We start from the raw sequence: 18,396 nt of genomic DNA on the forward strand, positions 1-18,396 counted from the left end.
AGGGAGAAGGAAGAGCGGGAGAGGCAGAAGCACAGACAGAATGTGACACAGGCAGAATATGACAAGATTAGAAGAGACATTAATTAAGGCAAAAAATGAAGGAGAAGATATATCTGATTTTATGAATGCATATCCTGTTATTGAAGAGAGTGATTCTTCAGGTCAGAAGGAGAGAAAATACATACCTTTTAATTTGGAAAAAATTAAGGATTTGAAAAAGGGTTGCACTCTTTATGGGGCTACATCCTCTTATGTTAAAATGTTACTAGATAATTTGTCTTATGAAATCTTAACTTCAAATCATTGGAAATCCATAGCAAAGATATGTTTAGAACCTGGACAAAATTTGCTGTGGCTTTTGAAGTTTCATTAATTATGTAGGATTCAAGCCCAATGCAATAGACAAACAGGAGCTATTGGACAAATCACTTTTGACCAAATAGCTGGTGAAGGTCAGTATGGAGAGAATTCAGAATAGATTTATTATCCCATAACAGTGTATGAGCAAATTTCCAAGGCTGCAATAAAAGCTTGGAGTTCTCTCCCTGGACAGAAGATGGATGTAAAGCCTTCACAAAAATAGAGCAAGGTCCCAATGAACCTTTTGCAGATTTTGTGGGATGCTTGCAAATAGCTGTAATAAGAACCATTGGGGATAATGCTGCTACAGAAATAATGACCAGACATCTGGCTAAGGAAAATGCCAATGAGATTTGCAAAAGAATTATATGGGGACTAGACAAAGATGCTCCTTTAGAGGAGATCATAAGATGCTGTGCCACAGTGAGCACGAATGCTTATTATACTCAAACTATGACAGGGTCCTCTTGGCAAGGGACTTCTAGAGAAACTTGTAGATGTTTTCAGTGTAGAAAAGTTGGACATCTTAGAGCTCAATGTAGATATGGAGATAAAGTGAGAAGACAGGATGAGAGAAAACCCAAAACCCCATGTCCAAAATGTAACCAAGGCTTTCACTGGACTTCTGAATGTAGAGTGACCCAGAGAAATGAGAGGCAGAGCCCAGCTCCAAGGTATCAATCAAAAGATAGGTGGGACATGATGGCAGCTGAGGTTACACCCAGAGAGTCTTTACAAGGTGAGGACTCTGATATGATCAATCAGCTTAAAAATAGTCAGATAGCATAAAGAGATTACAGTTGGGAAGAATACAGGCCTTTTAACCCAATAGGGCAGTGTCTAGTGCAAACAGCTTCAATGTAATTGTCAGATGATGAGGAAAAATCCCAAAAGTGGTAAAAGAAGGGAATTAGATATGTTAACTGCTTGGGGAAGAGGGTTTGTTGGTATCTCTACAGGTGAAGGACTCAGATGGCTGCCAACGAGCCATATTTTCCTTGTCCATCAGAGAGAAACAGAAAAAGAGAAAAACCTCAAAAGAAAGGAGAAAATTTAAGAAACATCTGACACTGAAAGAGCATGGCTGACAATGAAACTGTTAAAAGAAGTTTAAAATCTTCAGCTTTCAGTTCTTGAAAACCAGCAAGAATCATTGGATTCCTTGAGATGAAAAATTGTTGATGAGACTATTGCAGTACTTCAGAGCTTAAAGGAATTATTGCATTCCTAGTACATGAACTAATGGACAATGGATTCCTTTTGGACTATTTCTAGGACTTATGTATTTCTAGGACTTATTTATGTGTAAATTCTCATGTTGATTCATGTTATTTGTTTCATCACTATTAGTCTGTTATATTGCTATGTAATTATGTATTTTATGTAGTTATGTGTAATGCCTCCCATACTGATGGATTTATGTGTACCTGTTACAAGTGAGTCCCTTCAGAAACCTGCTAATCTTATTTGACTTCCTTTGGTGTTTTCATCTCCCTTCTTGAGATGTCAGGAAGGGCGTGACCACCTCTTTTTATGGTGTTTTCATTCTTTTTTGAGCAGTCAGGGAAGGCGTGATCACCTTCTTTTTGGGGTTCTCACCTCCTTGAGAAGTCAGGGAGGTCATGACCACCTAGTGAAAGTTGGAATGAATCTGTCTTGCCTTCGAGAGAGGACTTCTGGCTCTCCCTGAGTGCTCTGTGCCTGTCCCAGAGTACTCTGTGTCTGTCCCAGAATGCCTCCGTATCTGTCCCAGAGTGCTCTCTGGCCCTAAGAGCTTCTTGCTTATATTGAGTTTTCTAAAGGTGTGAACACAAGTATTGTTTCTATCAGTTCTACTTAGTACCTTGTTTCAAGTTCTGGCCCATAACATCTCCTTGTAAGATCAGATCAATCATACTGAACCATGCTAAATTAGATAATTATTGTCTCTATCAACTCTAATGAGTTAACACTTTGTAAGGATTCCAACAATGGTATACTTAGAGAAACCTAGAGAATCAAACAAATAACTACTTGGAACAATTAACAACTTTAGTCAAGTTGCAGTATAGAAAATAAATCCACAGAACTCATAATCATTTCTCTATGTTACCAACAAAACCCACAAACAAGAGGTAGAAAGAGATATTCCATTTAAAATAACTGTACTCAAAATAAAACTTAGGAACTATATGAACATGCTTACAAAACACTTTTCACACATATAAAGTCAGATCTAAACAATTGGAAAAATAGCAATTGCTCATGGATAGGTTGAGCTAATATAATAAAAATGAAAATTCTGCTTAAATTAGTCTACTTAGTAAGTACCATACCAATGAAACTGCCAAAAATTATTTTATAGAGATAAAAAATAATAATAACAAAATTCATATGGAATAAAAGGTCAAGAATTTCAAGGAAATTAATGGGAAAAAATGCAAAGAAAGGTGGCCTCCATCAGTTCTTTTTCTGGAGGTAGATAGCATTTTTCATCATAAGCCCTTCAGAATTGTCTTAGATCTTTGTGTTTCTGAGAATAGCTAAATCATTCACAGTTGATTATTGTACAACATTGTTTTTACTTTGTGTGATGTTTTCCTAGTCCTGCTTATTTCACTTTGCATTTACTTAAGTCACTTGGAACATTTTTTCCCATATGACTATATAAAACTTTGATTTCATCTGAAAATTGCCTATTCATATCCTTTAACCATTTATCAACTGAGGAATGACATATTCTCAGAAACTTGACTCAATTCTCTCTATATATATATATTTGAAGAATTAAGACTTTTTCAGAGAACTTGCTATAAAAAAATTTCCCTTAGTTTTCTGCTTTCCTTCTAATCTTGGCTGCTTTGATTTTGTTTATGTAAAACCTTTTCAATTTGTAATTTAAATGATCTTTTATCCTTTAGAAAACTCATATAAGCAAGAAGCTCTTAGGGCCAGAGAGCACTCTGGGACAGACACAGAGACATTCTGGGACAGACACGAAGCACTCTGGGATGGACACAGAGCACGCTGGGACAGGCACAGAGCACTCTGAGAGAGCCAGAAGTCCTCTCAGAGGCAAGACAGATTCATTCCAACTTTCACTAGATCATTTGTCCATAGATCTGACAGGTAAACTATTTCATGCTTCCCTGATTTCTTTATGGTATTAATTTTTAGGTCTAAGTCTTGTAGCCACCTCATTTCTACCAAACTGCTTTTCAATTTTCTCAGCAGTTTTTGTCAAATAGTAAAGTACTTGTTCCCAAAACAGATTACTGTGCTTGTTATTATCGCAAATTATGTACCTAATCTATGCTACTGATTCACTTCACTATCTCTTAGCCAGTACCAGAATGTTTTAATGATTACTATTTTATAATATAGTTTGAGACCTCATGATGATGTCACCTTTTTTTTTTCCATTGGTTTTCTTGATAATTGTGACTTTTTGTTCTTTCAGATAAATTTTGTTATTTTTTTCTAACTCTATAAAATATTTTTTGGTAGTTTATATGGCATAATACAGCACTAAATAAGTAAATTGACTTAGGTAGAATTGTCATTTTTATTATATTGCCTTGGTCTACCCATGAGGAATTAATAGTTTTCCAAATGTTCAGATATGACTTTATTCATGTGAAAAGTATTTTTAATAGTGTTTATATAGTTCCTGGATTTGTCTTGGTATGTAGATTCCTAATATTGTCTGCAGTGATTTTAAATAGAATTTCTTTTTCTATTTCGTGCTGATGGACTTTGTTGGTATTGTATACAATACCAATTTGATATCCTGCAACTTTGCTAAAATTGTTAATTATTTCAATTAGTGCTTTTGGCTTTCTAGGATTCTCCAGGTATACCATTATAACTTCTGTGAAGGGTGACAATTTTATTTCTTCATTGCCTATTCTAATTCCTTCAAATTTTTCCCCTTTTCTTATGGCTATAACTAGCATTTTTAATTGAAGTTTTTTATTTTCAAAACATATGCAAAGGTGGGGCAGCTAGCTGGCACAGTGGATAGAGCACCAACTCTGAAGTCAGGAGGAACTGAGTTCAAATCTGGATTCAGATACTTAGCATTTTGTAGCTGTGTGATCCTGGGAAAGTCACTTAACCCCAATTGCCCCAGCAAAAAACAGACAAAAACAAAAAGATAAAAAAAAACATATTCAAGGATAATTTTTCACCATTAACCTTGTGTTACAATTATTCCCCTTCCCCTTACCCCCTCTCCCAGATGGCAAGTAATCCAATATATGTTAAACATGGTAAAAATATATGTAAATCCAAATATAGGCATAAGTATTTATATAATTATCCAGAATTACTGGATTCATATACAATTCCACCAACAATGTATTAGTGTCCTAGTTTTCCTACATCCCCTGCAACATTCACCATTATTTTTTCCTGCCATTTTAGCCAATCTTAGAGGTATGTAGTGGTATCTCAGAGATGTTTTAATTTGCATTTTTCTGACCAATAGTGACTTAGAGCATTTTTTCACATGACTAGAAATGGTCAGTTTTTTCATCTGAAAATTGTCTGTTCATATCTTATGACCATTTTATCAGTTGGAAAATGGCTTGAATTTTTATAAATTTGAGTCAGTTCTATATATATTTTAGAAATGAGTTCTTTATCAGAACCCTTGAATGTAAAATTATTTTCCCAATTTATTGCTTCCCTTCTAATCTTGTCTGCATTAGTTTTGTTTGTATAAAACCTTTTTAATTTAATGTAACCATAATTATCTATTTGGTGTTCAATAATGAATTCCAGTTCTTTTTTGGTCACAATATTTTCCTTCTCCACAGATCTGAGAGGTAAACTATCCTATGTTCTTCTAATTTTCTTATAATATCACTCCTTATGTCTAAATCATGAACCCATTTTGACCTTATCTTGGTATATGATGTTAGGTGTGGGTCAGTGCCTAGTATCTGCCATCCAAGTTTCCAATTTTTTCCAGCAGTTTTGTCAAATAGTGAGCTCTTATCCCAAAATCTGGGGTCTTTGGGTTTATCAAACACTAGATTGTCTTGTGAATCTAACCTATTCCACTGATCAACTACTCTATTTCTTAGCCAGTACCAAATGGTTTTGATGACTGCTGCTTTATAATATAGTTTTAGGCTAGCACAGCTAGTCCACCTTCATTGGTATTTTTTTCATTAATTCCCTTGAAATTCTTGACCTTTTATTCTTCCAGATGAACTTTGTTATTATTTTTTCTAGATCTACAAAATAATTTCTTTGGAGTTTGATTGGTATGGCACTAAATAAATAGATTCATTTAGATAATATTGTCATTTTTATTGTATATTACATAACATTTATTTTTATTATTTTATATATTTTATGATATCTATTATATAAATATTATATCATATTTAATTTATAATATAAACATATTTATTATATTAACATTATATATCACACATGTGATATATATTATATGTATTATATATTATATTTATTATATACATAACATTATTATATTATATAGGAAGCTCAGCCTACCCATGAGCAACTGATTATTTTAAAAATTAGATTATTTTCCAACTGATTAGATCTGACTTTATTTGTGTGAAAGTATTTCATAGTTGAGTTCATATAGTTCCTGACTTTCCCTTGGCAGAAAGATTCCCAAATATGTTATACTATTGACAATTATTTTAAATGTAATTTTCTCTTGATATCTCTTGCTGCTAGACTTTATTGGTAATATATTAAAATGCTTATGATTTATGTGGATTTATTTTGTATCCTACAACTTTGCTAAAGTTGTGGATTGTTTCTAGTGGTTTTCTAAGTTGATTCTCTAGGGTTTTCTAAGAATACCATCATATCATTGGCAGAGAGATATTTTGGTTTCCTCATTACCTATTCTAACTCCTTAATCTCATTTTCTTCTCTAATTGCCAAAGCAAACATTTCTAATACAATATTGAGTAGAAATGATTGTAGTGGGCAGCCTTGTTTCACTTCTGATCTTATGGAGAATGGTTCTAGTTTGTTCCCATTACATATGATGCTTGCCAATGGTTTTAAATAGATGCTACTGATCATTTTAAGAAAAAGTCCATTTATTCCTATACTAGCTAGTGTTTTTAATAATAATGGGTGTTGGATTTTATCAAATGCTTTTTTTGCATCTCTTGAGATAATTATATGTTTTTTTAGTTTTGTTATTGATATAGTCAATAATGCTAATAGTTTTCCTAATATTGAACCAGGCCTGGATGCCTGGTATAAATCCTACTTGTTCATGATGTGTTATCCTGAGGATGACTTTCTGTAATCTTTTTGCTAATATTTTATGAGATTTTTGCATCAATATTAATTAAGGAAATTGGTCTATAATTTTCTTTTTCTATTTTCATCCTACCTGATTTAGGTATCAGTATCATATCTATGTCATAAAAGAATTTGGTAGGACTCCTTCTTTCCCTATTTTTTCAAATAGTTTATATGGTATTGGAACTAATTGTTCTTGTTTGGTAGAATTCACATATAAATCCATCTGGCCCTGGAGATTTTTTCTTAGGGAATTGGTTAATAGCTTATTCTATTTCTTTTTTCTAAAATGGGACTATTTAAATAATCTTCTTCTGTTAATATGCATGTTTTTGTGAGTATACCTCCATTTCACTCAGATTATCAAATTTATTGACATATAGTTGGGCAAAATAACTCCTGATTATTGCTTTAATTTCTTCTTCTTTTGTGGAAAGTTCTCTCCTTTCATTTTTGAAACTAATAATTTGATTTTCTTCTTTCCTTTTTTAAATCAAATTAACTAAAGGTTTATCTATTTTGTTGTTTTTTTTCATAAAACCAACTCTTAGTTTTATTTATTAATTCAATAGTTTTCTTACTTTCAATTTTATTAATCTCCCCTTTTTATTTTCACAATTTCAAATTTGGCATTTAATTGACGGTTTTTAGTTTGTTCTTTTTCTAGCTTTTTTAGTTCTATGCCCAATTCATTGATCTTCTTTTTCTCTATTTTAGGCAAGTAAACATCTAGAGATATAAAATTTTCCTAAAAAGTGCTTTGGCTGCAACCAACAAATTTTGGTATGTTGTCTCATTATTGTCATTCTTCTGGATGAAGTTATTGATTTGTTGTTTCACCCATTCATTCTTAAGATTGGATTATTTAATTTCCAATTAATTTTTGGTCTATTTTCTCTTGGCCTTTTATTAGATGAGATTTTTATTATATCATGATCTGAAAAAAATGTATTTACTATTTCTGCATTTTTGCACTTGATTTTGAGGTTTTTATTACCTAATACACGGTCAATTTTTGTATAGGTTCCATGAACTGCTGGGAAAAAAAGCATACTCCTTTCTGTTTCATTCAGTTTTCTCCAAAGATCTATCATATCTAACTTTTCTAAAATTATATTTCCCTCTTTAACTTCTTTCTTACTTATTTTGTGGTTTAACTTCAAGTTTTGCAGGGTAGTTTATTCTTGGTTATAAAGCCATCTTTTTTTTTTTTTTTTGCCTTTCTAAAAATTGTATGTGAGGATTTTCTCTCATTTATTGTTGAATTAGCTAAGTCTTGTGTGATTCTAACTGTAACTAACTCCTTGATACTTGAATTGCTTCATTCTAGATGCTTTTAATTTTCTTAACATGGAGGTTCTGGATTTTGACTATGATATTCTTGGGAATTTTTATTTGGGTATTTTTTAGAGGAGGTGACCTATGGATTCATTCTATATCTGTCCTGCTTTGTGATCCTAATAAATCTGGGCAGTTTTCTTTTATGATTTTTTGAAATATAGTATCCAAACTTTTTTTTTTTTACTATATCAATGTTTTTAAGGAGCTTAATAATTTTTATGTTCTCTTCTTGACCAGTTTTCCAAATTAGTTGTTTTTGTTACCAGATATCTTACATTTTCTTCTTCAAGTTTTTCTATCTTTTCATTTTGTTTTAATATTTCTTGCTTTCTCATAGTCATTGATTTCTGTTTCATCTGCTTTTCTTTTCAAGGACTCCACTTCTTGGGTAAGGTCTACCACTTTCTCTTCTAAGTTATTGATTCTGCTTCCAATTGTTTCCTTTAGGTTTTTTAATTTCATTTTTATCTCTTTCTTTATTTCTTTTAGAAATTCCTGTAGTCCTTGTTGACAATTCACTTTTTCATTTGAATCTCTGTTTATAGTTGTTATAGAGTTGCTTACTCCTTCTTTTGGAGGATCCTTAGATTCGATGCTGGTTGGTTTTTTCATCTTTAATGTACTGGTCTTTCCAGGTTTCATTTATGAATTGAGGTTTTGCATAGGAGCTAAGATATGTCTCTTAAGAAGTATCTGGGTGGATGAGTTTTGCCTTTGATCCCTTGGGTTTTCACACTAATTTCCACATCCTGAGATTAGACCTCTTTGATCTTTAAGGTTTCAAGCTGAATCTTCAAGGTCCACTCTGATGTTTCAGAACAGTTGCCAAGAAGTTTAGAAACTATTGTCATAGGCTTGGGTACCTACCTATTTCCTCAGAATTCTTTTTAACACTTCCAAGCTCTTTAAAGTTTTTGCAATGGGAATTATACTTTTACTTTTGTAGGCTACAATCTATATGAATTCCTTGGATGGAGTGGAAGATGTAGATTTTACTTGTTTCCAGGCCTGGTTTTTTGTGGGGATTTTTTTTTTCCAGTTCTCAGGTGGAATGTGTCACTGACTTGTACTTTCTCATTAGATTTCAGTGCAGAGATGACTGCAGGGATTATGGCAGTAAAGATGGAAAAGATAGATGGCCTGCTTTGACTCCAGAGTTGATCCTAGATGCTAACTTCTTAGAAATGTTGGAGAAGGAATTCTTGTCCAGAAATGAGCTTGTTTAGATGACTTTTTCAAACTTTAACTACTTAAAAGAAGTAACCTTCATAAAAATTCCTTTTCTCTGGTGTCACAGGAATTCTGATTGCATACATGCAGTAGTGAAGGTAGAGAGATATTATCAAAAGGCTTTTATTTTTATTTGCTGTGCAATTAACCATTTATGTTTCTGAACTCCAAATCAAGAAGTCTATCTCAGTCAACTTCAGGGTTCCTTAGGTCATCAATAACCAACAGGCAGTTTGAGGATGTGGAGCCAAAATTCTTTTTCCAAGTACCATTTCAACTAGAAGTTCATAGGAAGCAAAAGTCTGCATGCAAGAAAAACAAAAGAGCAAGACAGGATTCTCCAAGGATTAAATCAAATAGAACTTTTTAAACCAAGTCAGTTATGAATTCCTCTGGTTCAGATTACAAACAAGCCTCAGATAAGATGTAACTAACTAAGAAAAGTGTCTTTATTAACTTTCCAAGTTCTGATTACTGTTGTTGGCTTGGAGCTGCCTATACTCTACTATGCTACACTTTTGTTCCAGGGAGACAGACTTTCCTGTCAAATTTATAAGTTGTCTTGAGCTGGAAATTTATTTCATCTTGTCCTTTTGTTTGTTCTGCTGCTCTAGAATTCATTTATAGGTTTTATTTTAAAGTTGTTCGAAGGGAAATTTGGGAGAAATCAGATGAGATTCTGCCTTCATGTCACCATATTAGTTCCACCTCTTCTACATTTCCTTTTGACTTTTAGGTGTATCATTGTTCTTTCTGTTTACATTGATGTAGTTACTATGCTTATGTATATTTTAGGTGTAGATTGTATATAGATTTTTTGGGGTGTTGCTTATTTCATTCTGCCTCAGTTATATAGATCTTTCTGTTTTTCTCTGTACTCATCACACATAAAATTTTTTTAGTACAATATTTCATTACATTCAAATATTACATTTTATTTAGCCATACTCCAAACACTCAGTTTTAAATGTTTGATTTAATTAAAGTATTTTCATCTAATCAAATATGGTTATTTTCACTATTCTCTCTTACATAAATACAAGATAATTGTCTTTTAGAAATTATTATGGTACTTTGAAAAGGATGGAAACATAAAGCATTCAACAAAAGCCATAATAGCTATTAGAACTGGAAAAAGCTTTTAAGTAGTTATGATAATATTAAATTAAATTTTGACCATACCAAGAGTTAAGAACAATAAAATTCTTACTAACAGGAAGGTTTTCAATTTGATGTGCTCATTTCACATATGTAGGTGGTTTTTCCCCAAAAATAAAGATTCTTTTGTCAAAAAAAGGAATAAAATTAAGTAAAATTATACCTCATTTTTTGCTGGAAAAGCTTTAAAAACAGACTAATGGCTACTTGTTAAAGGAGGAAAAAACTAAGCTCTATGCTAAAGCTACAGTGTTAGGCACTGTAGTGAAATCCAGATGTTGTTTTGATCAACTCAAACTTTAGAGTTGATTCATTTCCATTATCTCACCTTAACATTTGTCAACTACAAAATTCTTATTATAGAAGATTGTGCTAAAGATCTGGTCCCATTCCTGCTTTCCTCTGTTCTGAGGAAAGCCTGCTAGATGTTGAATTGAGTGCTTTCTAATTTTCCCATAACAAACCCTTCTAATAGTGCTAACCCAAGGCAACTTCTATCTCCTGCTGGCAGTCCAGTTTCTCAGCTTTTATGTAGAAAGTACAAAGAATACCAACCCTCCTTTTTACTTCAAGCCTCCCATCTCCAGTTGCACCTGTCCTTTGAGAGTAATGTTCTCCATCCAAAGATGGACATTTTCATGCCTGGTGACAAGTCCTGGTAAGTCTGAACTATTAAAGCTCTAAAGAGCACTATCCAAATTTCATTCCACACTCTTACTACCCAATTCTTAGTTCCCGTCCCCTCAATTCCTCACCCTAAAATTTTAACCTAACCTCAATCAGTTTTTCTATTGTGCTCTTTGGAAAAACTCTTCCATAGGAACAAACTTCCCTTAATCTCAAATCTTCTTTTCCCACTCTTTCCATCCACTAGTGCTTACTAAAACTTGACTTCCCTCTGATGGCATAACCCTTTCCAATAACTCATTCCTTTTTCTTGACTCATTGGTTGAGGCAGGAGAGTTGGAATACTCCTTGCTCTCTATTGCCACTCCCAAGTCCTCCCTTTTCCACTATTACTAAACAATCTCTCTTTCTTTGAAGTTCATAATACTCATATCTACTACCCAATCAAAAGCATGGTTGCATTGTCAATAGACCCCAGTTCACTTTTTTCCTTCCTTAATAAGTTTGATATTTGGTTCACAATATTTTTCCTCTTCAACTCCTGTCTTTATTCTAGGAGACTTTAAAACATATTAACTCTTCTTCAAAAACCCTAATCACTTAGTTTCTCAACCTACTCACTTATTATGAGCTACTCCTCTACTCCAATTTATACGCACACAAAAGTGGTTATGCTCTTCATCTTGCCATCATCCTCAAATGCACCACCTCTATGTTCAAGAATTGTGAAATCTCTTCATCCAACCATAATCTATAGGCTTTTCACTTCTCACTCTGCCTTCCCTTGAAAAATCTTACTCTTCAATTCTACTAAAAAGTTATTAGAAATAATCCACAACTTTAGCAAAGTTGCTGGTTATAAAATAAACCCACATAAGTCATCAGCATTCTTATATATCACTAACAAAATCCAACAGTCAGAGTTACAAAGAGAAATTCCATTTAAAGTAACTACTGATAGTATAAAATATTTAGGAATCTATCTGCCAAGGGAAAATCAGAAACTTTATAAGCAAAATTACAAACCACTTTTCACACAAATTAAGTCTGATCTAACCAATTGGAAAAATATTAAATGTTCTTGGATAGGGCGAGCAAATATAATAAAGATGACAATACTACCTAAACTAATCTATTTGTTTAGTGCTATACCAATCAGACTCCCAAAAAACTATTTTAATGACCTAGAAAAAATAACAACAAAATTCATATGGAAAAACAAAAGGTCAAGAATTTCAAGGGAATTAATGAAAAAAAAATCAAATGAAGGTGGCTTAGCTGTACCAGATCTAAAATTATATTATAGAGCAGCAGTTACCAAAACCATTTGGTATTGGCTAAGGAACAGATTAGTTGATCAGTGGAATAGGTTAGGTTCAAGGGACAAAACAGTCAACAACTATAGCAACCTAGTGTTTGACAAACCCAAAGACCCCAGCTTTTGGGATAAGAACTTACTGTTTGACAAAAATTGCTGGGAAAATTGGAAACTAATATGGCAGAAACTAGGCATTGATCCACACTTAACACCATACACCAAGATAAGGTCAAAATGGGTTCATGACCTAGGCATAAAGAATGAAATTATAAATAAATTAGAGGAACACAGGATAGTTTACCTCTCAGACCTGTGGAAGAGGAAGGAATTTATGACCAAAGAAGAACTAGAGATCATTACTGATCACAAAATAGAAAATTTCGACTATATCAAACTGAAAAGTTTTTGTACAAACAAAACTAATGCAGACAAGATTAGAAGGGAAGCAATAAACTGGGAAAATATTTTTACAGTCAAAGGTTCTGATAAAGGCCTCATTTCCAAAATATATAGAGAATTGACTCTAATTTATAAAAAATCAAGCCATTCTCCAATTGATAAATGGTCAAAGGATATGAACAGACAATTCTCAGATGAAGAAATTGAAACTATTTCTAACCATATGAAAAGATGCTCCAAGTCATTATTAATCAGAGAAATGCATATTAAGACAACTCTTGAGATACCACTACATACCTGTCAGATTGGCTAGAATGACAGGGGAAGATAATGTGGAATGTTGGAAGGAATGTGGGAAAACAGGGACACTAATACATTATTGGTGGAATTGTGAATACATCCAACCATTCTGGAGAGCAATTTGGAACTATGCTCAAAAAGTTATCAAACTGCATACCCTTTCATCCAGCAGTGTTACTACTGGGCTTATATCCCAAAGAGATCATAAAGCAGGGAAAGGGACCTATATGTGCACGAATGTTTGTGGCAGCCCTCTTTGTAATGGCTAGAAACTGGAAACTGAGTGGATGCCCATCAGTTAGAGAATGGCTGAATACATTGTGATATATGAATATTATGGATTATTATTCTGTAAGAAATGACCAACAGGATGATTTCAGAAAGGCCTGGAGAGACTTACACGAACTGATGGTGAAGTGAAATGAGCAGGGCCAAGAGATCATTATATACTTCAACAACAATACTATATGATGACCAGTTCTGATGGACCTGGCCATCCTCAGCAATGAGATCAACCAAATCAGTTCCAATGGAGCAGTAATGAACTGAACCAGCTACGCCCAGAGAAAGAACTCTGGGAGATGACTAAAAACCATTACATTCAATTCCCAATCCCTATATTTTTGCCCACCTGCATTTTTGATTTCCTTCACAGGCTAATTGTACAATATTTCAGAGTCTGATTCTTTTTGTACAGCAAAATAATGGTTTGGTCATGTATACTTATTATGTATCTAATTTATATTTTAATATATTTGACATCTACTGGTCATCCTGTCATTTGCGGGAGGGGGTGGGAGGGTAAGAGGGGAAAAACTGGAACAAGAGGTTTGGCAATTGTCAATGCTGTAAAGTTACCCATACATATAACCTGTAAATAAAAGGCTATTACATAAAAAAAAAAAAAGAAAAATCTTACTCTTCATCTGTATCATGACCTCCAATCCTTGACCCCCAGTTCTTTCCCAGGCCATTTCCCTCTTCCATCCTTACTCTTTTCTTCTTTCCATCTTAACCTCCTGAGAACCAATTCAACTTTACACCCCCCTCTTAAGCCTCTAGGTTTGTCACATTGATTATGTTCAGCCTTTAGAACTCAGTTTTGGATCCTTTACACCTTTTGTTGCCTTTGCATGTTTGCTGCTGAATGGCACTGGAGAAAATCATGCAACCTTTCTGACAGGGCCCACGATAAATTTGTCACAGCTATTAGAAATCCTACTATATCTCTCATCAACTCATTATCTCACTCTCCATAGTGACTCTTCCCCCTTTTCATCTCTCCTTAAATTTCCCATGGCTTTCCCTCTCTCTACTCCATCAGCTGAGAAACTTGCCTCATATTTTATGAAAAATTAAGGCTTTTTAAAAATTAACTCCCTGTTCTTTTCCCTTCTTCATCTCTTATCACTCGAATTCTTTTTGACATTCTCTTCTCCTTCACCTCTGTCTCATATGATAAAGTGGCCTTCCTCCTTACCAATGCTAACCCCTCTAATTATTCAAGAATTCCATTCCATTCTGTCTCCTCCAACAGATTATTCCCTTTGTCATTCCCAGTCCTTCATTTATTTTCAATTTCTCTCTTTCTACAGCCTCATTTCTGATTGCCTACAAACATAGCCACATCTCCTCTATCTTGAAAAAACCCTCACTTGATCCCTGCTAACTAACATCTTATATCACTTCTCATCTTTGTAGTTAAACTTCTTGAAAAGGCCAGCTACAATAAATGCCTCCACTTTTTCTTTTCTCACTCTGTTCTTAACTCCTTATAATCTGGCATATACTTTGTCGTTACATTGAAAGAGTGCTCTTCAAAGTTATTAATAATTTCTTAATTACAAATCCTCAATCCTCATTCTTCTTGATTTTTGCAACCTCTGATACTATTGATCACTCTCTACTCTTAAATAATTTCTTCTCTTTAGATTTTCAGGGCCCCAGTCTTTCCTGGTTCTCTTCCTACTTATATGACCATTCCTTCTCTGTCCAGACACTACCCCATCTATATCTAATATAAATAACAATTCAGTAATGCTATTGTAGCTCAGCTTTTGAACTTGCTTAGTTTGCCTAACATGGAACCTGTTGCATCCATAGACAGGTAAGTGTTGTGCTTCCTTTGATTGGTTACATACATACATCTTTAAAATTGGTAAAATAGAGCTAGTTAATTTCTCCTTTTCCATCATTTTTTGGGCAGCACTCTTCCTATCTGCACCCAGTATGGATATCATGACATGAATTTATGAGAGGTGGAAGGGAGTTACCCTCCTACTTAGCTCTCTTTTAACCAAGCTCCAAATAATGAACTGGAAGATTTTTGTTTCTGCTTTGACTTTGTTGGCTTTAGTTTTAGGTATCAGAAGTGATCCTTTCGGGGTAGGGAGTTTCAGCTATGGTGTTCTTGGAGTCAAGGATGCAGGTAGTTTGGTGCAATAGCCAGGCAAACCTTCAGGGAGACCATGAGAATTCAGGGAATCTGGATTCCAAGATTGTACACTATGAGTACAAAGTTAAGTTATGTACCTAAATCTTCCCAGACCAGAGACTGAGATTGTAAAAGGGATTATGCTTCTTTTGGTGGACTGGGGAAAGGGATGTGTTTATATATTTGTGATTATCTTTGGAAATAAATATTCTTCCTTGTAAAAGTTTTACTGTTACAATAGAATGGGAACTCCAGAGGGCACATTGAAAAGGAAAGCACAGAAGAGTGACAGAAGAGCACAGGTAGGGTAAGGCTACAGTGAATGGTAGTGAGAAAAGTTAGTTAATGGGAAAAGGGAGTTTTTTCTCCCACAGAAAGAATTTAATCTTTATAGAAAAATAGATTGTCACATTTTCCAGCAGAAGTAACTGAGAAGGTAGGGAAGCAGCAGTTCCACAGGCTCCAGACTGGGATATTGATTTGAATATTACCTGATGATCAAGGAGGTGGGGTGAGAGGGCATTTCTAGTCTGAGAAGCCAGGTGGTCGGGGGACAATTTGTGTGGCCAGATGGCAAGGTACTCCTGTCTTCCTTGGTTATAGAGGACCACGGTGGTCAATTTAACTTACTCTCTCTTGCCAGGGATTATAGCTATTTACAAAGCTATTTTATTGTCTCATTCTGGAGAGCTATCAGCATAACCAAGGTTGGCCAGTCTCTCAGCCTTATTCATTGTGTCTGTGACAACTGACAGCATTTCCTTCTCTTTTGTATCAATAGTTTAGCATTTAGATTTTAAAGAATTTCTCTAAGCAACATTGAATGACCTCAGACAAATGTGCCTGGAGTTATGGGGTTAGTAAGAAAAGATCAAGGAAGTTGAATATCTGCATATGAGACTTTTCACAAATTGATTATAAATCTAGAGGGAGAAAGGATCTGAGGACATCTCATCCAACTCTCTCATTTTGAAGATGAGGAGATTAAGAGTGGGTAAGTTAAATGACTTGCCTTAAGTAGGAGAGGTAGCATACATCAAAAGTGAAATATGAATCCTGGTCATCTGATGCTAGAATCAGGACTCATTCCCTCTTTTAATTATTATCTGTTTTTCTATATATTGCTTGTTTTATACATATTTGCATATTGTCTTCCCCATTGCAAGCTCCTGTCTCTTTTTTATTTCTACTGCTTAGCTCAATGCCTGGCACAAAGCAGTACTTAATTATTTATTGATTGATTTTCCCTTCTTTGGGTGGATGTGACTTTCATGGATCAGTTACATCTTGTCTAACTTGACCCTTTATTTCTCTGGAACTGGCCAAAACTCTAAGAATCCCCATACTTGGAAAAGTTGAGCATAAAGTGTGGGCCACAAGGCCAATGCCTAAATACCCCTAGGGAGTCTAGCCTTGACAAAAAGGACTGTGGTAGAAGTGGAGAGATCAAACCTGCTTGAATATTTAAGACTTGTGGGATTTGAACTTAAATGAAAACTTTTGATGTTCAGCTCTGTTCACTATTTGAAGGGTTCATTTAAAGAGCTTAGTGAAGAGGATCAGTGGGTTTCTTGGGTATTAAACACATCTTCCAATGCAATATTTTAATGAGGTAAGTGTAATGCAGCAGGCCCTTGGATTAAGTTTCTCTCATAACACTCAAGAGCTCAAAAAGCAAAGTAAAAAGCCCTTGGAAAAACACTTGGGGAATCTCATTGAACTAGAGCTTTGAAAACTTAAAAAAACACAGATGTTTGAACCATTCTCCCACCTCCCTAATCCCTACCACAGCTGGATTGGACAATTCCCTCAAGTCCCAAACACATGTGGAATAACCACCAAGTGAATTTTATACTCCCCCCCCCCCCCCAATAGTCCCTCCTTCTTAGGCTCTGCAGCTTTATAATCATTGATTTCAAAGTGTTAAGAAGTTCTTGTGTCTATTGCTTTGCTACCATTTTCAGATTTCTCAGGCTTGGGTTTGATAACTTGATTGCTCAATGGCTCTGCAGTGTGTCATCAATGGAAAGACTTTTCCCCTCTCGGGAGTTCTTGGATTTTATTTTTAACTATTAAGACCGAGAAATTGTGTTATTTGGTGCTATTGGAGTGTGGGAAGAGAGCAGCCACGCAGGCAATTTCAGAGAATAGGGCCATTTGTCTGGTGTTACTCATAATGAATTAGTGTCTGCTGACTTATTTCCTCAGTACTTTTTAAACCAGGGCCATCTTTGCCTCCTGTTCTTGTTCCCACAATTCAGATGTTTTGCCTCTTAATTTGGTTCCTGTTGAATTCTCCTGTAAATCAACTCAGTCTAATAATTTTTTCCTTTAGCATAAAAGAAAAGAATGTAGGGAACTGTTTTTTCAATGTGGTTGGAATAAGTTTCAATATTGTGTTTACTGTCCACAAATTTGTCCATCAGACCAATCTACTGATCCCAGCATACCAAGCTGGCAGCATATTCCCCATTTTGGTTGTGTAATAATGTAATAATGGATTTGTTTGATTTATTCAGTCAAATTACTCTATCTTTCTTAAAGGTTAGAGGCTCAATCATTGGTTTTATTTTAAATTTTAAAATCCTTAGAAATGGAATGACACTATAAAGGATTCCAATAGATCATCTAAACCTAGATGACCCAGGAGTCATTTATCAATTATAAAAGTATTTTAGGACTAGTCATTTAAGACGGAATGAATATGATTTGCTGTAGAAATATTGGCACTTGGCAACAATTTGGACATGAGGGATTAGAGATTGTGAGGAATCCAGGATGATTCCCAAATTGTGAGTTTGAGGGATTCAAACTCTGCAGTAAGAGGGAAGGTCGGAGATAGGAGGAAAGCTAATGAGTTTGTTTTGGATACATTGAGTTTAAGATATCAACTGGACATCTAAATTCAGGATGATTAAAAAGTTATTTGGTGATGTGGGACTGGAAG

This window comes from Sarcophilus harrisii, chromosome 1 (genome assembly GCF_902635505.1).
Source record: "Sarcophilus harrisii chromosome 1, mSarHar1.11, whole genome shotgun sequence".
Taxonomy (NCBI): Eukaryota; Metazoa; Chordata; class Mammalia; order Dasyuromorphia; family Dasyuridae; genus Sarcophilus; species Sarcophilus harrisii.